Source organism: Salmo trutta, chromosome 22, assembly GCF_901001165.1.
Source record: "Salmo trutta chromosome 22, fSalTru1.1, whole genome shotgun sequence".
NCBI classification, from domain to species: Eukaryota; Metazoa; Chordata; class Actinopteri; order Salmoniformes; family Salmonidae; genus Salmo; species Salmo trutta.
Genome location: NC_042978.1, coordinates 40,813,125 through 40,839,764, shown reverse-complemented (window position 1 = coordinate 40,839,764; position 26,640 = coordinate 40,813,125). Strand labels below are relative to the sequence as shown.

General features: G+C 48.7%; 1 protein-coding gene across 8 annotated transcripts in view; it reads right to left on the bottom strand.

The window, feature by feature from the left end:
- The window catches only part of kank4 (KN motif and ankyrin repeat domains 4), a 178,823-nt gene that overhangs the window by 103,576 nt on the left and 48,607 nt on the right, over positions 1-26,640 (bottom strand). For 3 of the 8 annotated variants that reach the window (XM_029708016.1, XM_029708023.1, XM_029708015.1), the window contains exon 2: positions 13,343-13,493. The exons of 2 other annotated variants lie outside the window; for them this stretch is intronic. The gene's annotated coding sequence lies outside the window, so the exon portion shown is untranslated. Of the gene's footprint in view, positions 1-12,839; positions 12,962-13,342; positions 13,494-26,640 lie in introns of those variants that run through there. 3 more of the 8 variants (XM_029708018.1, XM_029708017.1, XM_029708020.1) reach the window with 2 other exon arrangements.

Below are 26,640 nucleotides of genomic sequence, written 5' to 3'. Positions count from 1 at the left end.
GCCCTGTACCAGTCATATCTCTATCCCTCAGCCCTTTACCAGTCATATCTCTATCCCCCAGCCCTGTACCAGTCATATCTCTATCCCCCAGCCCTTACCAGTCATATCTCTATCCCTCAGCCCTTACCAGTCATATCTCCATCCCCCAGCCCTGTACCAGTCATATCTCTATCCCTCAGCCCTGTACCAGTCATATCTCCATCCCTCAGCCTTTTACCAGTCATATTTATTTTATTTCACCTTTATTTAACCAGGTAGGCTAGTTGAGAACAAGTTCTCATTTGCAACTGCGACCTGGCCAAGATAAAGCAAAGCAGTTCGACACATACAACAACACAGAGTTACACATGGAATAAACAAACTTACAATTAATAATATAGTAGAAAAATCTATAAACAGCATGTGCAAATGAGGTAAGATAAGGGAGGTAATGCAATAAATAGGCCATGGTGGCGAAATAATTACAGTATAGCAATTGAAAACTGGAATGGTAGGGTGTGCAGAAGATGAATGTGCAAGTAGAGATACTGGGGTGCAAAGGAGCAAGATAAATAAATAAATACAGTATGGGGATGAGGTAGATTGGATGGGCTATTTACAGATGAGCTATGTACAGGTGCAGTGATCTGTGAGCTGCTCTGGCAGCTGGTGCTTAAAGCTAGTGAGGGAGGTAAGAGTCTCCAGCTTCAGAGATTTTTGCAGTTCGTTCCAGCAGAGAACTGGAAGGAGAGGCGGCCAAAAGAAGAGTTGGTTTTGGGGGTGACCAGTGAAATATACCTGTTGGAGCGCGTGCTACGGGTGGGTGCTGCTATGGTGACCAGTGAGCTGAGATAAGGCGGGGCTTTACCTAGCAAAGACTTATAGATGACCTGGAGCCAGTGGGTTTGGCGACGAGCACGATGCGAGGGCCAGCCAACGAGAGAATACAGGTCGCAGTGGTGGGTAGTATATGGGGCTTTGGTGACAAAACGGATGGCACTGTGATAGACTGCATCCAATTTGTTGAGTAGAGTGTTGGAGGTTATTTTTTAAATGACATCGCGGAAGTCGAGGATCGGTAGGATGGTCAGTTTTACGAGGGTATGTTTGGCAGCATGAGTGAAGGATGCTTTGTTGCGAAATAGGAAGCCGATTCTAGATTTAACTTTGGATTGGAGATGTTTAATGTGAGTCTGGAAGGAGAGTTTACAGTCTAACCAGACCTAGGTATTTGTAGTTGTCCACATATTCTAAGTCAGAACCGTCCAGAGTAGTGATGCTGGACGGGCGGGCAGGTGCGGGCAGCGAAATGTTGAAGAGCATGCATTTAGTTTTACTTGCATTTAAGAGCAGTTGGAGGCCACGGAAGGAGAGTTGTATGGCATTGAAGCTCATCTGGAGGGTTGTTAACACAGTGTCCAAAGAAGAGCCAGAGGTATACAGAATGGTGTCGTCTGCGTTGAGGTGGATCAAAGACTCACCAGCTGTGAGAGCGACATCATTGATGTATACAGAGAAGAGAGTCGTCCCGAGAATTGAACCCTGTGGCACCCCCATAGAGACTGCCAGAGGTCCGGACAAAAGGCCCTCCGATTTGACATACTGAACTCTATCAGAGAAGTAGTTGGTGAACCACGCGAGGCAATCATTTGAGAAACCAAGGCTGTTGAGTCTGCCAATAAGAATGTTGTGATTGAAAAAGTCGAAAGCCTTAGCCAGGTCGATGAATACGGCTGCACCGTAATGTCTCTTATCGATGGCGGTTATGATATCGTTTAGGACCTTGAGCGTGGCTGAGGTGCACCCATGACCAGCTCTGAAACCAGATTGCATAGCGGAGAAGGTACGGTGAGATTCGAAATGGTCAGTAATCTGTTTGTTAACTTAGCTTTCAAAGACCTTAGAAAGGCAGGGTAGGATAGATATAGGTCTGTAGCAGTTTGGGTCTAGAGTGTCTCCCCCTTTGAAGAGGGGGATGACCGTGGCAGCTTTCCAATCTATGGGAATCTCAGACAATACGAAGAGAGGTTGAACAGGCTAGTAATAGGGGTAGCAACAATTTCAGCAGGTCATTTTATAAAGAGAGGGTCCAGATTGTAAAGCCCGGCTGATTTGTAGAGGTCCAGATTTTGCAGCTCTTTCAGAACATCAGCTATCTGGATTTGGGTGAAGGAGAAGTGGGGTTGGCTTGGGCGAGTTGCTGTGGTGAGTGCAGGGCTGTTGACCGGAGTAGGGGTAGCCAGGTGGAAAGCATTGCCAGCCGTAGAAAAATGCTTATTGAAATTCTCAATTATTGTGGATTTATCGGTAGTGACAGTGTTTCCTAGCCTCAGCGCAGCAGGGAGGAGGTGCTCATATCTCCATCCCCCTGTACCAGTCATATCTCCATCCCCCAGCCCTGTACCAGTCATATCTCTATCCCCCAGCCCTTTACCAGTCATATCTCCATCCCCCTGTACCAGTCATATCTCTATCCCCCTGTACCAGTCATATCTCTATCCATCAGCCCTTTACCAGTCATATCTCTATCCCCCAGCCCTTTACCAGTCATATCTCCATCCCCCTGTACCAGTCATATCTCTATCCATCAGCCCTTTACCAGTCATATCTCTATCCCCCAGCCCTGTACCAGTCATATCTCCATCCCCCAGCCCTTTACCAGTCATATCTCCATCCCCCAGCCCTTTACCAGTCATATCTCTATCCCCCTGTACCAGTCATATCTCCATCCCTCAGCCCTTTACCAGTCATATCTCTATCCCCCAGCCCTGTACCAGTCATATCTCTATCCCTCAGCCCTTTACCAGTCATATCTCTATCCCCCAGGCCTTTACCAGTCATATCTCCATCCCTCAGCCCTTTACCAGTCATATCTCCATCCCCCAGCCCTTTACCAGTCATATCTCTATCCCCCAGCCCTGTACCAGTCATATCTCCATCCCCCAGCCCTGTACCAGTCATATCTCCATCCCCCAGCCCTTTACCAGTCATATCTCCATCCCACAACACTTTACCAGTCATATCTCCATCCCCCAGCCCTGTACCAGTCATATCTCCATCCCCCAGCCCTTTACCAGTCATATCTCTATCCCCCTGTACCAGTCATATCTCTATCCCCCAGCCCTTTACCAGTCATATCTCTATCCCCCTGTACCAGTCATATCTCTATCCCCCTGTACCAGTCATATCTCCATCCCCCAGCCCTTTACCAGTCATATCTCTATCCCCCAGCCCTGTACCAGTCATATCTCTATCCCCCTGTACCAGTCATATCTCTATCCCCCAGCCCTGTACCAGTCATATCTCTATCCCCCAGCCCTTTACCAGTCATATCTCTATCCCCCAGCCCTGTACCAGTCATATCTCTATCCCCCTGTACCAGTCATATCTCTATCCCCCAGCCCTGTACCAGTCATATCTCCATCCCCCAGCCCTGTACCAGTCATATCTCTATCCCCCAGCCCTTTACCAGTCATATCTCTATCCCCCAGCCCTTTACCAGTCATATCTCTATCCCCCTGTACCAGTCATATCTCTATCCCCCAGCCCTGTACCAGTCATATCTCTATCCCCCTGTACCAGTCATATCTCTATCCCCCAGCCCTTTACCAGTCATATCTCTATCCCCCTGTACCAGTCATATCTCCATCCCCCAGCCCTTTACCAGTCATATCTCTATCCCCCAGCCCTGTACCAGTCATATCTCTATCCCCCTGTACCAGTCATATCTCTATCCCCCAGCCCTGTACCAGTCATATCTCTATCCCCCAGCCCTTTACCAGTCATATCTCTATCCCCCAGCCCTGTACCAGTCATATCTCTATCCCCCTGTACCAGTCATATCTCTATCCCCCAGCCCTGTACCAGTCATATCTCCATCCCCCAGCCCTGTACCAGTCATATCTCTATCCCCCAGCCCTGTACCAGTCATATCTCTATCCCCCAGCCCTGTACCAGTCATATCTCTATCCCCCAGCCCTTTACCAGTCATATCTCTATCCCCCAGCCCTTTACCAGTCATATCTCTATCCCCCTGTACCAGTCATATCTCTATCCCCCAGCCCTGTACCAGTCATATCTCTATCCCCCAGCCCTGTACCAGTCATATCTCCATCCCCCAGCCCTGTACCAGTCATATCTCTATCCCCCAGCCCTGTACCAGTCATATCTCCATCCCCCAGCCCTGTACCAGTCATATCTCTATCCCCCAGCCCTTTACCAGTCATATCTCTATCCCCCAGCCCTTTACCAGTCATATCTCTATCCCCCTGTACCAGTCATATCTCTATCCCCCTGTACCAGTCATATCTCCATCCCCCAGCCCTTTACCAGTCATATCTCTATCCCCCAGCCCTTTACCAGTCATATCTCTATCCCCCTGTACCAGTCATATCTCTATCCCCCTGTACCAGTCATATCTCTATCCCCCTGTACCAGTCATATCTCTATCCCCCTGTACCAGTCATATCTCTATCCCCCTGTACCAGTCATATCTCCATCCCCCAGCCCTTTACCAGTCATATCTCTATCCCCCTGTACCAGTCATATCTCTATCCCCCTGTACCAGTCATATCTCTATCCCCCTGTACCAGTCATATCTCTATCCCCCTGTACCAGTCATATCTCTATCCCCCTGTACCAGTCATATCTCTATCCCCCTGTACCAGTCATATCTCTATCCCCCTGTACCAGTCATATCTCTATCCCCCTGTACCAGTCATATCTCTATCCCCCTGTACCAGTCATATCTCTATCCCCCTGTACCAGTCATATCTCTATCCCCCAGCCCTTTACCAGTCATATCTCTATCCCCCAGCCCTGTACCAGTCATATCTCTATCCCCCTGTACCAGTCATATCTCTATCCCCCTGTACCAGTCATATCTCTATCCCCCTGTACCAGTCATATCTCTATCCCCCTGTACCAGTCATATCTCTATCCCCCAGCCCTGTACCAGTCATATCTCTATCCCCCAGCCCTTTACCAGTCATATCTCCATCCCCCTGTACCAGTCATATCTCTATCCCCCTGTACCAGTCATATCTCTATCCCCCTGTACCAGTCATATCTCTATCCCCCTGTACCAGTCATATCTCTATCCCCCTGTACCAGTCATATCTCTATCCCCCTGTACCAGTCATATCTCTATCCCCCTGTACCAGTCATATCTCTATCCCCCTGTACCAGTCATATCTCTATCCCCCAGCCCTTTACCAGTCATATCTCTATCCCCAGCCCTTTACCAGTCATATCTCTATCCCCCTGTACCAGTCATATCTCTATCCCCCTGTACCAGTCATATCTCTATCCCCCTGTACCAGTCATATCTCTATCCCCCAGCCCTTTACCAGTCATATCTCTATCCCCCAGCCCTTTACCAGTCATATCTCTATCCCCCTGTACCAGTCATATCTCTATCCCCCTGTACCAGTCATATCTCTATCCCCCTGTACCAGTCATATCTCTATCCCCCAGCCCTTTACCAGTCATATCTCTATCCCCCTTTACCAGTCATATCTCTATCCCCCTGTACCAGTCATATCTCTATCCCCCTGTACCAGTCATATCTCTATCCCCCTGTACCAGTCATATCTCTATCCCCCTGTACCAGTCATATCTCTATCCCCCAGCCCTTTACCAGTCATATCTCCATCCCCCTGTACCAGTCATATCTCTATCCCCCTGTACCAGTCATATCTCTATCCCCCTGTACCAGTCATATCTCTATCCCCCTGTACCAGTCATATCTCTATCCCCCTGTACCAGTCATATCTCTATCCCCCTGTACCAGTCATATCTCTATCCCCCTGTACCAGTCATATCTCTATCCCCCAGCCCCTGTACCAGTCATATCTCTATCCCCCCTGTACCAGTCATATCTCTATCCCCCTGTACCAGTCATATCTCCATCCCCCTGTACCAGTCATATCTCTATCCCCCAGCCCTGTACCAGTCATATCTCCATCCCCCTGTACCAGTCATATCTCTATCCCCCCCTGTACCAGTCATATCTCTATCCCCCCTGTACCAGTCATATCTCTATCCCCCTGTACCAGTCATATCTCTATCCCCCTGTACCAGTCATATCTCTATCCCCCTGTACCAGTCATATCTCTATCCCCCCTGTACCAGTCAATCTCTATCCCCCCTGTACAGTCATATCTCCATCCCGCCAGCCCTTTACCAGTCATATCTCCATCCCCCTGTACCAGTCATATCTCTATCCCCCTGTACCAGTTCATATCTCTATCACCCCTGTACCAGTCATATCTCTATCCCCCTGTACCAGTCATATCTCTATCCCCCTGTACCAGTCATATCTCTATCCCCCTGTACCAGTCATATCTCTATCCCCCTGTACCAGTCATATCTCTATCCCCCTGTACCAGTCATATCTCTATCCCCCAGGCCTTTACCAGTCATATCTCTATCCCCCTGTACCAGTCATATCTCTATCCCCCTGTACCAGTCATATCTCTATCCCCCTGTACCAGTCATATCTCTATCCCCCTGTACCAGTCATATCTCTATCCCCCTGTACCAGTCATATCTCTATCCCCCTGTACCAGTCATATCTCCATCCCCCAAGCCTTTACCAGTCATATCTCCATCCCCCTGTACCAGTCATATCTCTATCCCCCAGCCCTTTACCAGTCATATCTCCATCCCCCTGTACCAGTCATATCTCTATCCCCCAGCCCTTTACACCGGCCCTACTTTTCTCAGCTAATTTATCTCGTCGCTGAGGTGTTGCCATGGAAGCAGGGGCATGCATGTCCCTGACACTCCAAATCCTTCATGTGACGCTGGGCAATCTGGTTCCGGCTCGCTGCCCTTGAGTTCTAATTAGCCAATTTGTGAGCGGAAGAATGCTGTTGATAATTGCTGAGTAAAGCGCAAGGTTGCAGACTCGACAGGCAATTATACACAGCTGGCAGAGCAGAGCAGAGAGAACAGCACAGCTAGTTAATTAGATCCTTACTAAATACACAGGGACAGATATGAGAAAGAGACAGAGAGAGAGAGGGGGGAGAGAGACGCACAGAGAGGGAGAGAGAGAGAGAGAGAGAGAAAGAGAGAGAGGCACAGAGAGGAGAGAGAGAAAGAGAGAGAAAGAGAGAGAGAGGTGAAGTGACAGAAAGAGAAATGGAAAGCGAAAAGAAAGAGAGGAAGGAAGGAAGGAAGGAAGGAAGGAAGGAAGGAAGGAAGGAAGGAAGGAAGGAGAGAGAGAAAAGGGAGAGGAAGTAAAGTGACCGAGGATTAGAAAGAGAGAATGAGAGAGATGGGCAAAGAGAAAGAGAGAGGGAAGATGAGAAACTGAGGCTGGGCAGAGCTGGAACAAAGTTTCTTAATGAGACTCTCTCTCCAGTTGACGTGGTTCCAACCTCATTTTGAGGAATCTCAGAACCTTTCATTGTGGCAGTATGGCATGATGTACAGCCCATCACTACTGGGTGACACGTAGAACATCACTTCAGCATGCTTACAGGCAGGCACAGAGGAAACTGGGCCAGAACATCACTTCAGCATGGTTACAGGCAGGCACAGAGGAAACTGGGCCAGAACATCACTTCAGCATGGTTACAGGCAGGCACAGAGGAAACTGGGCCAGAACATCACTTCAGCATGGTTACAGGCAGGCACAGAGGAAACTGGGCCAGAACATCACTTCAGCATGGTTACAGGCAGGCACAGAGGAAACTGGGCCAGAACATCACTTCAGCATGGTTACAGGCAGGCACAGAGGAAACTGGGCCAGAACATCACTTCAGCATGGTTACAGGCAGGCACAGAGGAAACTGGGCCAGAACATCACTTCAGCATGGTTACAGGCAGGCACAGAGGAAACTGGGCCAGAACATCACTTCAGCATGGTTACAGGCAGGCACAGAGGAAACTGGGTCAGAACATCACTTCAGCATGGTTACAGGCAGGCACAGAGGAAACTGGGCCAGAACATCACTTCAGCATGGTTACAGGCAGGCACAGAGGAAACTGGGCCAGAGTGGGGGACCCATCCATCGCCTCAAAAGTTCATACGGAAAATACATTATCCAAGAAGACTAACAAGGTCACAAGAACCTGACAGGTTTATGTCTGATTCTGTGGTTTCAAAGTCAAACACACATGTGAGCCTCTTTTCAATAACGACAATAAAACACACACATACACTATTTCCATCACCATGTATTTAAACCAGTAAAGCATAACGGAGGCTGATGATGAGGTGGAGACTGACAATCATTATAATAACTCCTGTCCGGAAGCCGTGGGCATCACATCACAGTAACAGCTACAGTAAATAACCTCCTACTGACAGACGTCTCATATTACGCCAGCTGACCCAGTGAACCACAGGGGGCCGAGCCTTCATTGAAAGTCATGGGTCATTACCAGTTCCTGTGGAGTGCTGCAGATTGAATGATATTAATACAGAGAGGAAAGAGGGAAATTAGTTTGGAGAGGGGAGACTGAAGACAACAGGTGGGAAGGGATGGCAGCTGCACCATCATATCTCACACACACTCACTCACAAACACACACTGAAAGGTCTGCAGCTGTCCCTCTCGATCTGTGACTAGCTCACCAAGCCTAACTCGGCAGCAGAATGAATGGCTGAACAACACAACCAAACAACATCTGGGAGTTTCTCACTGGTTGGTACCAGGTGCCCAGCTCTAGAACGTCTTTTATCATCACCCTCACCATCTGTGTTTACCTCCACATAATCCTGAGAAAGTGGAAATAGCTAGTCACCATAATAAACACACATTCTGGCACGCACACAAACACACACACACAACAGTACATACACGCATGCACAGAAACTCACACATAAACACAACCAGGGGAACATTTAGTCACTAATGTTACTCTGGAACATCTAGTCACTAATGTTAACCTGGATCATCTAGTCACTAATGTTACTCTGGAACATCTAGTCAATAAAGTTACTCTGGAACATCTAGTCACGAATGTTACTCTGGAACATCTAGTCACTAATGTTACTCTGGAACATCTAGTCACTAATGTTACTCTGGAACATCTAGTCAATAAAGTTACTCTGGAACATCTAGTCACTAATGTTACTCTGGAACATCTAGTCAATAAAGTTACTCTGGAACATCTAGTCACGAAAGTTACTCTGGAACATCTAGTCACTAATGTTCCTCTGGATCATCTAGTCACTAAAGTTACTCTGGATCATGTAGTCACTAATGTTACTGTGGAACATCTAGTCACTAATGTCACTCTGGAACATCTAGTCAATAAAGTTACTCTGGAACATCTAGTCACTAATGTTACTCTGGAACATCTAGTCAATAATGTTACTCTGGAACATCTAGTCACTAATGTTACTCTGGAACATCTAGTCACTAATGTTACTCTGGAACATCTAGTCACTAATGTTCCTCTGGATCATCTAGTCACTAATGTTACTCTGGAACATTTAGTCACTAATGTCACTCTGGAACATCTAGTCACTAATGTCACTCTGGATCATCTAGTCACTAATGTCACTCTGGAACATCTAGTCACTAATGTTACTCTGGAACATCTAGTCACTAATGTCACTCTGGAACATCTAGTCAATAATGTTACTCTGGAACATTTAGTCACTAATGTTACTCTGGATCATCTAGTCAATAATGTTACTCTGGAACATCTAGTCAATAATGTTACTCTGGAACATCTAGTCACTAATGTTACTCTGGAACATTTAGTCACTAATGTTACTCTGGATCATCTAGTCACTAATGTTACTCTGGATTATCTAGTCACTAATGTTACCCGTCCACCCGTCCAGCCCTGCTCAGTGATTTGATAACCCAGTCCAGCCCTGCTCAGAGATGTGATAACCCAGTCCAGCCCTGCTCAGTGATTTGATTTGATAACCCGTCCAGCCCTGCTCAGAGATTTGATAACCCAGTCCAGCCCTGCTCAGTGATTTGATTTGATAACCCGTCCAGCCCTGCTCAGTGATTTGATTTGATAACCCGTCCAGCCCTGCTCAGTGATTTGATAACCCAGTCCAGCCCTGCTCAGTGATTTGATAACCCGTCCAGCCCTGCTCAGTGATTTGATAACCCGTCCAGCCCTGCTCAGTGATTTGATAACCCGTCCAGCCCTGCTCAGTGATTTGGTAACCCGTCCAGCCCTGCTCAGTGATTTGGTAACCCGTCCAGCCCTACTCAGTGCATCTGTTTTCTTATCTCTCTATCCATTCAGCTCATTCCACTCTTCATGGAGCCCTCCAGGTCTCAGTGGCTTTGTGTGTGTGTGTGTGTGTGTGTGTGTGTGTGTGTGTGTGTGTGTGTGTGTGTGTGTGTGTGTGTGTGTGTGTGTGTGTGTGTGTGCTGCATGAGACTAGCTGCCCGCTTTCATTAGAGATAAGGAACGACACGAACATCAATTATTTATTCACCCAGCACCATGGCTAGCATAGCCTAGCAGCATTAGACTGATGGCTAACTCTCAGCCTCCCTACCCATCAGAGGCTAATTAGCATGGCGGCGCGGCTATCCCTATGAGTGAAATCGTCGCTGTGTTAGATCTAGCTTCCTTCAAAGCCAAAGGGAGGATATGGATGGATCGAGGGAACAGGGAGGAAGAGAGGAAAGGTAAAGAGGGGGAAGGGAAGAGACTGCTGTCAGGAGAGATGACAGGAAGTTGAGTTGTGTGTAGAGAGAAGGGAGATCTGATGAGGAGAGAGCGAGAGAGAGAGAGATGGATGGATAGATGGATGGAGGGAGGGAGGGAGGGAGGGAGGGAGGGAGGGAGGGAGGGAGGGAGGGGAGGGAGGGGAGGAAAGGGTGGGCACACGTCACATCGGACTGGATCAATTACAGCACTGTCATCTCCTATCAGATCCCCCTGCACTCCCTTCTGCACATAAAAACAACATACATATGAATGCACACATGCACACATATGTGCATTTCATACAAACACACACATGGAAATGTACTAGCAGAATAAAACACACACACACTCTCTCACATACAAACACACAAGCACATATGCTCCAACAGAAGTGCACACACACTGCACACATTGCACCCCCCCCCCCCCCCACACACACACACACCTATTGCATTCCATTTGCACCGTAAAACAGAGTAGAGCAGTAACACCAGTAGTAGTAGTGGTAGTAGTAGTAGTAGTAACATCAGTAGTAGTAGTGGTAGTAGTAGTAGTAGTAACATCAGTAGTAGTAGTGGTAGTAGTAGTAGCAGTAACATCAGTAGTAGTAGTGGTAGTAGTAGTAGTAGTAACATCAGTAGTAGTAGTGATAGTAGTAGTAGTAGCAGTAACACCAGTAGTAGTAGTGGTAGTAGTAGTAGTAGTAACATCAGTAGTAGTAGTGGTAGTAGTAGTAGCAGTAACATCAGTAGTAGTAGTGGTAGTAGTAGTAGCAGTAACAGCAGTAGTAGTAGTGGTAGTAGTAGTAGCAGTAACAGCAGTAGTAGTGGTAGTAGTAGTAGCAGTAACATCAGTAGTAGTAGTGGTAGTAGTAGTAGTGGTAGTAGTAGTAGTAGTGGTAGTAGTGGTAGTAGTAGTAGCAGTAACAGCAGTAGTAGTAGTGGTAGTAGTAGTAGCAGTAACAGCAGTAGTAGCAGTAGCAGCAGTAGTAGCAGTAGCAGTAGCATTAGTAGCAGTAGTAGCAGCAGTAGCAGCAGTAGTAGCAATAGTCGCAGTAGAAGTAGCAGTAGTGGCAGTAGTAGCAGTACTAGCAGCAATAGTAGCAGTAGTAGCAGTACTAGCAGCAGTGGTAGCAGTAGTAGCAGTACTAGCAATACTAGCAGCAGTAGTAGCAGTACTAGCAGCAGAGGTAGCAGTAGTAGCAGTACTAGCAATACTAGCAGCAGTAGTAGCAGTACTAGCAGCCAGCAGTAATAGCAGTAGTAGCAATACTAGCAGCAGTAGTAGCAGTAGTAGCAATACTAGCAGCAGTAGTAGCAGTACTAGCAGCAGTAGTAGCAGTACTAGCAGCAGTAGTAGCAGTAGTAGCAGTACTAGCAGCAGTAGTAGCAGTACTAGCAGCAGTAGTAGCAGTACTAGCAGCATTAGTAGCAGTAGTAGCAATACTAGCAGCAGTAGTAGCAGTACTAGCAGCAGTAGTAGCAGTAGTAGCAGTACTAGCAGCAGTAGTAGCAGTACTAGCAGCAGTAGTAGCAGTAGTAGCAGTACTAGCAGCAGTAGTAGCAGTACTAGCAGCAGTAGTAGCAGTAGTAGCAGTACTAGCAGCAGTAGTAGCAGTACTAGCAGCAGTAGTAGCAGTAGTAGCAGCAGTAGTAGCAGTAGTAGCAGTACTAGCAGCAGTAGTAGCAGTAGTAGCAGTAGTAGCAGTAGTAGCAGTACTAGCAGCAGTAGTAGCAGTGCTAGCAGTACTAGCAGCAGTAGTAGCAGTACTAACAGCACAGCAGCACATCCCGTACACACTATTGATCTTATTACGGTGACAGCTACAGAACCCTGTTTCCCCACACACACTTACACGTACATGCACACACACGTGGGCGGACACTGCACACACACATATGCACACACAGATAGGTGCACACCCTCATACTCACATACGTACACACACAGAGAGAGGGAAATTAGTTGGCTGGTTTCCAGTAAGGGTAGACCAACTGAATGTTCATTTCCCTCCATGTGTATTAGTGGAACATGAGCCCAGAGTCTGCTTGTTTCTCCTGCAATGCAGCAGCAGCAACGGCTAACAAGGGAAGTAGAAACACACTGGAACGAGTTACCGCTCCGCTAACACAGCAGCCTGGCTCCATACACAGCAAACCAGACACACACATGCAGACGCTCTCTTGTAAAACATATGAGGCACATACATCTCTCACCTCTACTGCTCCGAGCATCATGTCCCCATGTAGTCCGCAGAGAGAGGGAGAGGAGAGGGGGAGAGGAGAGGAGAGGAGAGGGGAAGAGGAGAGGAGAGGGAGAGGAGAGGGGGAGAGGAGAGGAGAGGAGAGGAGAGGGGAAGAGGAGAGGAGAGGGGGAGAGGGGAGAAGAGGGGGAGAAGAGGGGGAGAGGAGGAGAAGAGAAGAGGGGGAGAAGAGAGGAGAAGGGGAGAGGAGAGGAGAGGGGGAGAAGAGGAGAGGGGGAGAGGAGAGGAGAGGAGAGGAGAGGAGAGGAATGAAGAGGGTAAAGACAGACGGGAGGGAAGGAAAAAGGGAGGCTGACAGCGTAAATAGAGAGGAGCGTAAAGAGAGAAAACAGACAGGGCGACAAAAGGAGAGAGACAGAAAACAGATGGAAACAGAGATAAACGGAGGAGAGTCACAGAGAGGAGAGGAGAAAAAAGAGGATGATGAGTCAGAGAGAGAGAGGGGATTCCTCTCACCTGCTGTGCAGCCAGCTCTTCTCCTCTATTCCCCTCTTCCTTTCGTGCTTTCCTCTCCGCCCGTCTGCACGCACTACTGCCGCCTGCCCTCCCTCTCAACTTCAATCCAGCACCAAAAACAGAGAAGGGAGGAAAAGAAAGGAGATTGGTGCTAAGAGGAGAGGAGAAGAGAAGAGAAGAGAAGAGAAGAAGCGATAGTCAGGCAGTTGCTCTGTGTATTGGCTCTATGATTGGTCACCCTCTCCCTACCTACAGCAATGAGCTCTATGATTGGTCACCCTCTCCCTACCTACAGCAATGAGCTCTATGATTGATCACCCTCTCCCTACCTACAGCAATGAGCTCTATGATTGGTCACCCTCTCCCTACCTACAGCAATGAGCTCTATGATTGATCACCCTCTCCCTACCTACAGCAATGAGCTCTATGATTGGTCACCCTCTCCCTACCTACAGCAATGAGCTCTATGATTGATCACCCTCTCCCTACCTACAGCAATGAGCTCTATGATTGATCACCCTCTCCCTACCTACAGCAATGAGCTCTATGATTGGTCACCCGCTACATCAATGAGCTCTATGATTGGTCACCCGCTACATCAATGAGCTCTATGATTGGTCACCCGCTACATCAATGAGCTCTATGATTGGTCACCCGCTACATCAATGAGCTCTATGATTGGTCACCTTCTGAGCCCAGAAAAATGAGACCAACAAAGAATAGTACCCAGAAACACACAAGCCAAACAACACTGCCACAGTGTGTGTGTGTGTGTGTGTGTGTGTGTGTGTGTGTGATCTAAGAGCTGCTCTGCTATGAAGGAATGTATCTCTCTCCTTCTAGCCATCTCTCCCTGTAAAGTGACCTCTACACAAGGCTGTCTGCTGTCCACACACACCCACCATCTCCACGTCCTCTCTCTATCCAGTCCTGGGAAATATAGCCACCCCCGTGTTGAACTCCCAACACTCACCAGTTCAATCATTAGTGTAGATAGGGCAAAGAGTCAATGTTTAAACACCATCCATCAAACACAGCTCTAACACACACACACACACACACACACACACACACACACACACACACACACACACACACACACACACACACACACACACACACAGTTTAAACAGCTCTATCTCTTATCTCCCCCTGCATTAATTCTTCAGGCGGGACTGGAGCAGACCCCAGAGACTTTGGCACTATTACCAAGCCACTTTATTACAAAGTCTGCACACCCCCTGAGAGGGACACACACACTCTCAGAGAGGTACACACACTCACAGAGAGGGACACACACTCACAGAGAGGGACACACACACTCTCAGAGAGGGACACCCACTCTCAGAGAGGGACACACACTCACAGAGAGGGACACACACACTCACAGAGAGGGACACACACACTCAAAGAGAGGGACACACACTCACAGAGAGGGACACACACACTCACAGAGGGACACACACTCACAGAGAGGGGCACACACACTCACAGAGGGACACACACAATCACAGAGAGGGACACACACTCACAGAGATTCATTTCCCTGGTTCCTGTTTGATTTAGGGATCTGGCCGGGGTTTGTCATATATCCATATCCACATATCAGACCAGCTCTCAGGGGGTGTGTCAGACCAGCTCTCAGGGGGTGTGTCAGACCAGCTCTCAGGGGGTTTGTCAGACCAGCTCTGAGGGGGTGTGTCAGACCAGCTCTCAGGGGGTGTGTCAGACCAGCTCTCAGGGGGTGTGTCAGACCAGCTCTCAGGGGGTGTCAGACCAGCTCTCAGGGGGTGTGTCAGACCAGCTCTCAGGGGGTGTGTCAGACCAGCTCTCAGGGGGGGTGTCAGACCAGCTCTCAGGGGGGGGTGTCAGACCAGCTCTCAGGGGGGGGTGTCAGACCAGCTCTCAGGGGGTGTGTCAGACCAGCTCTCAGGGGGTGTGTCAGACCAGCTCTCAGGGGGTGTGTCAGACCAGCTCTCAGGGGGTGTGTCAGACCAGCTCTCAGGGGGGTGTGTTAGACCAGCTCTCAGGGGGTGTGTCAGACCAGCTCTCAGGGGGTGTGTCAGACCAGCTCTCAGGGGGTGTGTCAGACCAGCTCTCAGGGGGGTGTGTCAGACCAGCTCTCAGGGGGTGTGTCAGACCAGCTCTCAGGGGGTGTGTCAGACCAGCTCTCAGGGGGTGTGTCAGACCAGCTCTCACTCCCTGTCTGGAGTGGTGAGGTGGGTGTGATTGTGCCGGGCCCTGTCAGGACAGACATCCTGAGGAAGGGCAGAGTGTGAAGAGCTGATAAGGCCGGCGGAGGGAAAGGCCTGTTTACGTTGTGACGGATGCCTTTGAGCTACACTGCTCCTGAGACACACAGGCTAATGGAAACACTGAACTATAGAGAGGGAGGGAGGGAGGGAGGGAGGGAGGGAGGGAGGGAGGGAGAAAGCGTGAAAGAGAGAGTGAGAACGAGAGAAAGAGAGAAAGAGAGAGCGGGAGGGTAGGGGCAGAGAAAGAGTCATCCTTGTTGACCCATGACTGACAGGTATTCGAACATGACACACACAAACTAGCCTTCTGTGACCTCCCAAATGACTCTCTCTGTTTCCCCCCTCATGTTGTCTGTCTCCCCCCTCCTGTTGTCTGTCTCCCCCCTCCTGTTGTCTGTCTCCCCCCTCATGTTGTCTGTCTCCCCCCTCCTGTTGTCTGTCTCCCCCCTCATGTTGTCTGTCTCCCCCCTCATGTTGTCTGTCTCCCCCTCCTCTTGTCTGCCTCCCCCTCCTGTTGTCTGTCTCCCCCTCCTGTTGTCTGTCTCCCCCTCCTCTTGTCTGCCTCCCCCTCCTGTTGTCTGTCTCCCCCTCCTGTTGTCTGTCTTCCCCCTCTCCCCCTCCTGTTGTCTGTCTCCCCCTCATGTTGTCTGTCTCCCCCTCCTGTTGTCTGTCTCCCCCTCCTGTTGTCTGTCTCCTCCCTCATGTTGTCTGTCTCCCCCTCCTCTTGTCTGCCTCCCCCTCCTGTTGTCTGTCTCCCCCTCCTCTTCTCTGCCTCCCCCTCCTGTTGTCTGTCTCCCCCTCCTGTTGTCTGTCTTCCCCCTCTCCCCCTCCTGTTGTCTGTCTCCCCCTCATGTTGTCTGTCTCCCCCTCCTGTTGTCTGTCTCCCCCTCCTGTTGTCTGTCTCCCCCTCCTGTTGTCTGTCTCCCCCTCCTGTTGTCTGTCTCCCCCTCCTGTTGTCTGTCTCCCCCTCATGTTGTCTGTCTCCCTCCTGTTGTCTGTCTCCCCCTCCTGTTGTCTGTCTCCCCCTCCTGTTGTCTGTCTCCCCCTCCTGTTGTCTGTCAAACCAATGGCCAGCAGATCCACAGGTCAGTGGAGGAGAGCAGCAGCTTAGCCTGCACTGGGAGAGGAGTGGGGCTGTATCCTAAAGCCCATTGTCATATCAAGATGACACTAGAACCTTTGACCCTGACTAAAGCATTTAGCCTCAGTAAATAAAAAGCTCAACAAATGGGCCATCTTTTCACCATACAGTACTCTACACAATATTGTTAACGGTACATTGCTAACCTGACATCCTGGACCTCTGTCTCCTGCCATGGGGTAGGGAGGGGAAGCTTGTCTCTCTCTGACTCGCGTCTGACAGGAAGTAACTGAGGGTCAAGAATCTGAAAACATTTCCCAGGGATCTCTAGTTACATAACCAATCAGGAAGATGTACAATAATTTGGTTAATTTCATTAATTATGTAATCTTATTTCAAATGCCTGCTCGCATTTTACAATTTGACAGAAATCTGCATCTGTCATAGTAGGATTGGTGTTGCGTTACAGAACCATGTGGGTTGCGGTCAGGCCAGCTCTCACTGCCTTACTGTAGCAGTGTCTTTTGTTAACAGGAAATACAACTACCTTTATCTGCCCAAAGGGAGTCCTAGCTTTGTGTTTGCATAATGATTTTTTCCACAAAAAACTACTAAAACGTTGTAATGCACACAAACAGAAGAAAAGCCCTGCTTTTAAACTCGACCACATTGAGAAGGACTCAGGGGATTTGCCTAATTGTTGATAACAATGAAAATAGCCCGTTGAGTAAATAAACTGTTCATTTTAGGAATGTTTTGGGAGTTTAGTCTTGGTACAAATTCATCTTTTTGTAACCAGAAGAATGTAGCCTATGAACTGTTAGTCCTAGAGCCACACTGAGGAGAGGAGAGATAGGAGAGGAGAGAGGAGAGGAGTGGGGAAGAGGGGAGAGGAGAGGGGAGGAGGGGAGATAGGAGGAGAGGGGATGTGGGGAGAGGAGTGGGGAGGAGGGGAGAGGAGAGGAGAGGAGGGGAGATAGGAGGAGAGGGGAGGTGGGGAGAGGAGTGGGGAGGAGGGGAGAGGAGAGGGGAGGAGGGGATAGGAGAGGAGAGGGGAGAGGAGTGGGGAGGGGATATGAGAGGAGAGGGGAGAGGAGTGGGGAGGAGGGGATAGGAGAGGAGGAGAGGAGAGGAGAGGAGAGGAGAGGAGAGGAGAGGAGAGGAGAGGAGGGAGATAGGAGGGGAGGGGAGGTGGGGAGAGGAGTGGGGAGGAGGGGAGAGGAGAGGAGGGGAGATAGGAGGAGAGGGGAGGTGGGGAGAGGTGTGGGGAGGAGGGGAGAGGAGAGGGGAGGAGGGGATAGGAGAGGAGAGGGGAGAGGGAGTGGGGAGGAGGGGATAGGAGAGGAGAGGGGAGAGGAGTGGGGAGGAGGGGATAGGAGAGGAGAGGGGAGAGGAGTGGGGAGGAGGGGATAGGAGAGGAGAGGGGAGAGGAGTGGGGAGGAGAAAATAGGAGAGGAGAGGGGAGGTGGGGAGATAGGAGGAGAGGGGAGGTGGGGAGAGGAGTGGGGAGGAGGGGAGAGGAGAGGGGAGGGGAGGGGAGGAGGGGAGAGGAGTGGGGAGGATTGGAGAGGAGTGGGGAGGAGATAGGAGAGAAGAGGAGAGGGGAGGAGGGGAGATAGGAGAGGACAGGAGAAGGGGGAGGAGGGGAGGAGGAGGGGAGGAGAGGGGATAGGAGAGAAGAGGGGAGGGGAGGAGGGGAGAGGAGTAGGGAGGAGATAGGAGAGAAGAGGAGAGGGGAGGAGGGGAGAGGAGTGGGGAGGAGATAGGAGAGAAGAGGGGAGGAGGGGAGAGGAGAGGGGAGGAGATAAGAGAGAAGAGGAGAGGGGAGGAGGGGAGAGGAGAGGGGAGGAGATAGGAGAGAAGAGGAGAGGGGAGGAGGGGAGAGGAGAGTATCCCTTTTTGTTTCTCAAAGCCTGAGGCTATGTCGGTGGGTAAGGTCTGGACTGCAGTCACTTCAGTGGACGTCTGGTAGCCATATTCCTCAGCGCCGGACTCTCCTACCCCTCTAGCCACTCCAGCCTATCTACCCTGCCTCACCAGCCTCTCCTCCTGCCTCTCCAAACTTCTCCTCCATCGATTTGTAGTCAGGCCCCTGATCCACGCCCTCTTAATGCTCAGAGAGTACGCTAAATATAAACAAGAAGAACAGCACAGGATATAGGACAGGCATGAGGAATGGGGCTGGGCGGCGGGCAAGCTGGGAAGATGAAGTTGACCACGGCTGGTTGTTTAGGTGTGATTTATTCCACAGGGAGAAGTGTCAGGCCGAATGACATGACACGAAGAGGAGGAAAAGAGGAGAGAAGATGACTCAATCCAAGGAAAGAAATGGAGGATAGAAAGGAGGCAGAAGAGGGAAGGAGAGAGGGAAGGAGAGAGAGGAAAGGAGAGCGGGGAAAGGAGAGGGGAAGAGAGAGGGAGGAAAGGAGAGAGGGAAGGAGAGAGAGGAAAGGAGAGAGGGAAGGAGAGAGAGGAAAGGGGAGAGGGAAGGAGATAGGGGAGGAGAGAGAGGAAAGGAAAAAGAGAAGGAGAGAGAGGAAAGGAGAGAGAGAAGGAGAGAGGAAAAGAGAGAGGAAAGGAGAGAGAGGAAAGGAGAGAGGGAAGGAGATAGAGGGAAGGATATAGAGGGAAGGAGAGATGGAAGGAGAGAGGAAAGGAGAGAGAGAGGAAAGGAATGAAAGGAAAGGAAATAGGAAGGAGAGAGAGGAAATGAGAGAGGGGAGGAAAGAGGGGGAAAAAGAGAGGGAAGGAGAGAGGGAAAGAGAGAGGAAGGATAGGAGAGAGGAAAGGAGAGAGGGAAGGAGAGAGGGAAGGAGAGAGAGGAAAGGAGAGAGAGGAAAGGAGAGAGGGAAGGAGAGAGAGGAAAGGAAAGAGAGGAAAGGAGAGAGGGAAGGAGAGAGAGAGGAAAGGAGAGAGGGAAGGAGAGAGAGAGGAAAGGAGAGAGGGAAGGAGATAGAGGAAAGGAGAGAGAAGAAATGGGGAGAGAGGAGAGAGAGGAAATGAGAGAGAGGAAAGGAGAGAGGGAAGGAGTGAGAGGAAAGGAGAGATGAAAGAAGAGAGGGAAGGAGAGAGGGAAGCAGAGAGGGAAGGAGAGAGAGGGAAGGAGATAGAGGAAAAGAGAGAGGGAAGGAGAGAGGGAAGGAGAGAGGGAAGGAGAGAGGAAGGAGAGAGAGGAAAGGAGAGAGAGGAAAGGAGAGAGGGAAGGAGAGAGAGGAAAGGAAAGAGAGGAAAGAAGAGAGGGAAGGAGAGAGGGAAGGAGAGAGAGGGAAGGAGAGAGAGGGAAGGAGATAGAGGAAAAGAGAGACGGAAGGAGAGTAGAAAGCATAGCATAACACATACTGAAGAACAGAATCAGAGAGAGGAGAGAAGTTGGCCAACAGCCATCCCATCCCCTATGGACTTGTGTGAGTCAGTCACAGTCACATTCATAGGGAGGACTGTGGTTTGGTTTGACTGAGGCTCCCCTAGAGATGATGGTCTGTCAGTTTGTCAGCTACCATATGTCTGAGTGGGAGGGTTGTGTTGTTCCCCACCAATACACACTGATCTGGGACAGACAGGGATCAACGGAAGCTGCAGCATATTGTGTTACATTATTATTACTCACATTCTAACTGGAGCCTGAAATCATGATGATGATGATGACCCAAGATGTATTCAGATAGTATCTATTCCTGAAGGAAATCATGGATGGTTCTTTTCTAACCCCCTCTAACTCCACTCTCTTAAATAACCCCCTCTAACTCCACTCTCTTAAATATCCCCTCTAACCCCCTCTCTCAAATAACCCCCTCTAACTCCACTCTCTTAAATATCCCCCTCTAACTCCCTCTCTCAAATAACCACTCTAACTCCCCTCTCTCAAATATCCCCCTCTAACATCCTCTCTCAAATAACCCCCTCTAACTACACTTTCTCAGATATCCCCCTCTAACTCCACTCTCTCAAATATCCCCCTCTTACTTCCTCTCTCAAATAACCCCCTCTAACCCCTTCTCTCAAATACCCCCCTCTAATCCCCTCTCTCAAATACCCCCCTCTAGCCCCCTCTCTCAAATACCCCCCTCTAACTCCACTCTCTCAAATACCCCCCTCTAACTCCCCTCTCTCAAATACCCCCCTCTAACTCCCATCTCTCAAATATCCCCCTCTAACGCCCTCTCTCAAATACCCCTCTCTAACTCCCCTCTCTCAAATACCCCCCTCTAACTCCCCTCTCTCAAATACCCCCCTCTAACTCCCCTCTCTCAAATAACCCCCTCTAAGTCCCCCCTCTCAAATAACCCCCTCTAACTCCCCCCTCTCAAATAACCCCCTCTTACTCCACTCTCTCAAACTCCCCTCTCTCAAATATCCCCCTCTAACTCTCCCCTCTCTCTTTATCTCTCAGCTCCACAGAGAAACAACTATTTCTACAATAACATGTGCTGCAGTGGGGGTAAACAGTGTTGGCATTACAACCATCCTCTCTGGACAAAAGGCCAAAGGATTGCGTCTGTGTCCAAACGGCACTCTAATCTCTATATCATAGTGCACTGCTTTTAACCAGAGCCTGGTCAAAAGTTGTGCACTACATAGGGAATAGGGTGCCATTTGGGACGCAACCATTACGTTCAGTCAGACTTCAGTATGAGGGAAATTGTTTTCCTGTTAAAGAAAACTTCTCACAGGCTCCGGTACTTTTGGAGTCAAGACAAATATTTAACTTAGGGCCAGAGTTAATGCCTTAGACAACGGCTGGTAATTTATGCAGTGATCTGTACTGCTCATTAGATTCTGTTTCTTTTCCCACCCTGAGCCTCCCAGCCCTCCACCGCTATAACATATGGAATCTAACATCAAGAGGCTGTTACAGATGTAGGATCTTCATTTGACCTGTATTGTTGCAGCAAAATAGTCCTGCAGCAACAGGATTTGAGCGTTTAGTCCATATTGTTGCTTGATCGGTGGTTAGGCTATTAGCTGGTCAAAATGAGGCTACATCAAAAGTGCAATACTTGTACCGTAACACTGGAGGTATGTACATTAGAAATATATCTTAGGAGAGTGTGTGAGACACACACATTAACTCCTATTAACATACACACACATTCATACTCAAAGGAGCATGTACTAAGAGAAAAGCATACACCACTGTGAACTCATTTATGGAAAAAGTACAGGGAAAAACGCAGCCATACAAATTCATACAGTACAAATGTTTGTTTACAGTCAAACTAAGATATTCACAAGGGAAGACAAAGGATGTGAAACTATCAAGAGGCATAGTCAAATTCATATATTAAAGAAGCAGTCTTCAGCCTGTAGTTTTGAAAGTGACGCTCACAACCCAAAGGTGGTCCCATTTTCTGTGTACTACGTCATCCAATTGTGTACTATTTCATCCATTTTATGTGATATGTTACGAATTTGTTGTGCTTAAGATCCCAGGGGGCATCTTTAATATAGAATAACATACGCTCTATCTGGTGAAGAACACTCCACTAAACACATGATAAATCTGTGATCAGACTCTCTGTCACACACACACACACACACACGTTTACGTGCATGTGCACAAACACTAGAGCACCAGAAGGAATGCCGAAATTAAAAAGTGTGGACAGAAGCAAAGCCCAATACAACCAACTCACAATGCAGTTAGGATAGTTAGCTTGGATAGTTAGTTAAGATAGTTAGCTAGGACAGTTAGCTAGAGTACAAATTAGGCTGGTGAGTTTATCGGTTCAAAACATTCTGCCTCATACTATTTACTAGTGTATCAGCATGAAACAGAGGTCATTTATGAAAACAATGAGTTATACCCCAAACCTCTCACCCTTACCACCCTCTTCTCTCTCCTCTCTCCCCTATCCTCTCTACCCCTTCTTCTCTCCCCTCTTCTCTCCCCTTCTCTACTCTCCCCTCTTCCCCTCTCTCCTCTCTCCCCTATCCTCTCTACCCCTTCTTCTCTCCCCTCTTCTCTCCCCTTCTCTACTCTCCCCTCTCCTCTCTCTCCTCTCTCCCCTATCCTCTCTCCACCCCTTCTTCTCTCCCCTCTTCTCTCCCCTTCTCTACTCTCCCCTCTCCTCTCTTCTCTCTCCTCTCTTCCCATCTTCTCTCCACTCTCTTCTCTCCCCTCTCCCCACCTATCCTCTCCCCTCTTCTCCCTCTCTCCTCTCCTCTCCCTCTCCTCACTTCTCTTCTTCCCTCTCCTCTCTCTCCCCTCTCCTCTCTCCCCACTCCCCTTCTATCCTCTCCCCTCTTCCCCCTTTCTCCTCTTCCCCCTCTCTCCTCTCCATCCCCTCTCCGCTCTCCTCCTCTCTCTCCCGTCTCCCCCCTTCCTCATTAATGAGTGAATATAAAGATTGAGCTGTGATGTTATAAAGCTGAGATGACAACACTGGGACTAACAAGTCTTTGGGGAGTTCATAGCATTATGCCTCACTACATTATACACTGTGTATCAGTATATTATTTTGGCTATAAAACATGAAACTAATAACTTATACCCCCTTTCCTCAAACCTCTCACTCTCACTCCCTCTCCCTCCCCTCTCCTCTCTTCCGCCCCTCCTCCCCTCTCCTCTCTTCCTCCCCTCTCCTCTCTTCCGCCCCTCCTCCCATCTCCTCCCCTCCTCCCCTCTCCTCTCTTCCGCCCCTCCTCCCCTCTCCTCCCCTCTCTTCTCTTCTTCATTAATGAGTAGAATATAATGTGTTTGGCAACAAATCAAATCAAATATTATTGGTCGCATACACATATTTAGCAGATGTTATTGTGGGTGTAGCGAAATGCTTGTGTTCCTAGTTCCAACAGTGCAGTAGTATCTAGCAATTCACAACAATACACAAATCTAAAAGTAAAAGAATGGATTTAAGAAAAATTTAAATATTAGGACGAGCATTGTCGGAGTCCAGAGTATAAAAAAAATATATACAGTACCAGTCAAAAATCTGGACACACCTACTCATTCAAGGGTTTTTCTTTATTTTTACTATTCTACATTGTATAATAATAGTGAAGACATGTAAACTATGAAATAACACATATGGAATCATGTAAGAACTAAAAAAAGTGTAAACAAATCAAAATATATTTTATATTTGAGATTCTTCAAAGTAGCCACCCTTTGCCTTGATGACAGTGATGCGTTGGGCTGACCAGCCTCTGGAGAGCTCTGTGGTTGTGGACGTTGCAGTTGCCGTGGTGATACAGGTGGTGATACTTGTCTTATCCGGTGTCCTGTGTGAATTTAAATATGCTCTCTCTAATTCTCTCTTTCTCTCTTTCTTTCTTTCTCTCGGAGGACCTGAGCCCTATTGCTGTCCCCAGTCCACCTGGCCATGCTACTGCTCCAGTTTCAACTGTTCTGCCTGCGGCTACGGAACCCTGACCTGTTCACCGGACGTGCTTGTTGCACCCTCGACAACTACAATGATTATTATTATTTGACCATGCTGGTCATTTATGAACATTTTAACATCTTGACCATGTTCTGTTATAATATCCACCCGGCACAGCCAGAAGAGGACTGGCCACCCCTCATAGCCTGGTTCCTCTCTAGGTTTCTTCCTAGGTTTTTGGCCTTTCTAGGGAGTTTTTCCTAGGGAGTTTTTCCTAGCCACCCTACCTCTTTCACATGCATTGCTTGCTGTTTGGGGTTTTAGGCTGGGTTTCTGTACAGCACTTTGAGATTTCAGCTGATATACGAAGGGCTATATAAATAAATGTGATTTGATTTGATTTGATACAGCCTGACAGGATGCTCTCAATGGTGCATCTGTAAACGTTTGTGAGGGTCTTATGGGCCAAGCCGAATTTATGTGTGGGTGGACCATTTCAGTTTGTCAGTGATGTGTACGTCGAGGATCTTGAAGTTTTTCTCCTTCACCACTGCGGCCCTGTCAATGTAGATGGAGGCGTGCTCCCTCTGCTGTCTCCTGAAGTCCACGATCAGCTCCTTCAATTTGTTGACGTTGAGGGAGAGGTTATTTTCCTGGCACCACTCTGCCAGGGCCCTCACCTCCTCCCTGTAGGCTGTCTCGTCATTGTTGCTAATCAGGCCTACCACTGTTGTGTCGCTTGCAAACTTGATGATTGAGTTGGAGGCATGCCTGGCCACGCAGTCATGGGTGAACAGGGAGTACAGGAGGGGGCTGAACACGCACCCTTGTGGGGCCCCTGTGTTGAGGTACAGCGTAGTGAAGGTGTTGTTTCCTACCTTCAACACCTGGGGGTGGCCCATCAGGAAGTCCAGGACCCAGTTGCACAGGGTTGGGTTCAGACCAAGGGCCTGAGCTTTATGATGAGCTTGGAGGATACTAGGGTGTTGAAGGCTGAGCTGTATTCAAATAAACTGCATTCTTACATAGGTTTTCCTCTTGTCCAAATGGGATAGGGCAGTGTGCTGTGCGATGGCGATTGCATCATCAGTGGATCTATTGGGGCGGTATGCAAATTGCAGTGGGTTTAGGGTGTCGGGTAAGGTAGAGGTGATATGATCCTTAACTGGCCTCTCAAAGCACTTCATGATGACAGAAGTGAGTGCTACAGGGTGACACGCTTAAATGTCTTACTCATGTCGGCCACGGAGAACGAGAGATCACAGTCCTCGGGAGCGGCCAGTGTCACTGTGTTATCCTCAAAGTGGGCAAAGAAAGTGTTTAGCTTGTCCGGGAGCAAGACGTCGGTGTCCGCGACGTGGCTGGTTTTCCCTTTATAATCTGTTAGTGTCTGGAGTCTCTGCCACATACGTCCCGTGTCTGAGCCATTGAATTGCGACTCTACTTTGTCTCTATACTGACGCTAAGCTTGTTTGATTGCCTTACAGAGGGCATAACTGGACTATTTGTATTTGATCATATTCCCAGTCCCCTTGCTGTGGATAAATGCGGTGGTTCGCACTTTCAGCTTTGCGTGAACGCTGCCTTCTATCCACGGTTTTTGGTTTGGATAGGTTTTATTCGTCACAGTGGGAACAACATCCCCTATACACTTCCTGATGAACTCAGTCACCGTGTCAGTGTATACGTCAATGTTATTCTCAGATGCAACCCGGAACATGTCCCAGTCCGCTTGATCAAAACAGTCTTGAAGCATCGATTCCGATTGGTTAGACCAGCATTGAATATACCTTATCACAGGTACTTCCTGTTTGAGTTTCTGCCTATAGGAAGGGAGGAGCAAAACGGAATCATTATCTGATTTGCCGAAGCGAGGTCAGGAAAGGGCCTTGTTAACATCCCGGAAGGGAGAGTAACAATGGTTGAGAGTATTTGAAGCACGAGTACTGCAGGCAATGTGTTGATAGAACTTCGGTAGCGTTTTTCTCAGATTTGCCTTATTAAAGTCCCCTGCTATAATAAATGTAGCCTCAGAATATGCCGTTTCCAGTTTGCACATAGTCCAGTGTAGTTCCTTGAGAGCCGTTGTGGTATCGGCTTGATTTGGATATACACAGCTGTGACAATAACCAAAGAATATACTCATGGGAGGTAATGCGGTCGGCATTTGATTGTGAGGTATTCTATGTTGGGTGAACAAAAGGACTTGAGTTCCTGTACGTTACCACAATCACACCATGAGTAGTTAATCACGAAACATACACCACGCCTTTCTTCCTCCCGGAGTTCTTTATTCCTAGCCGCTGGCTGTATGGACGGGGACAGTATATCTGGAGAGAGCCAAGATTCTGTGAAACAGAGTGTTACAGTCCCTGATGTCTCTCTGGAAGTAGATCCTATTCCTGAGCTAGTCAACTTTACTGTCCAGGCACTGAACATATTGAAGGAAGTGGTGAATGTTGTGCATGCCTCCTGAGTCTTGGAGCAGCCTCTGGGATAAGTTTAATCGCCTTGGAAGGTACAAACAAAGGATCTAATTCAGGAAAGTTGTATTCCTGGTTGAAATGCCTCTCTGATATCCGAAAGATCTTTCCGGCCATATATAATAATGCAAAGAAGGTTCTGGGCTAATAATGTGAG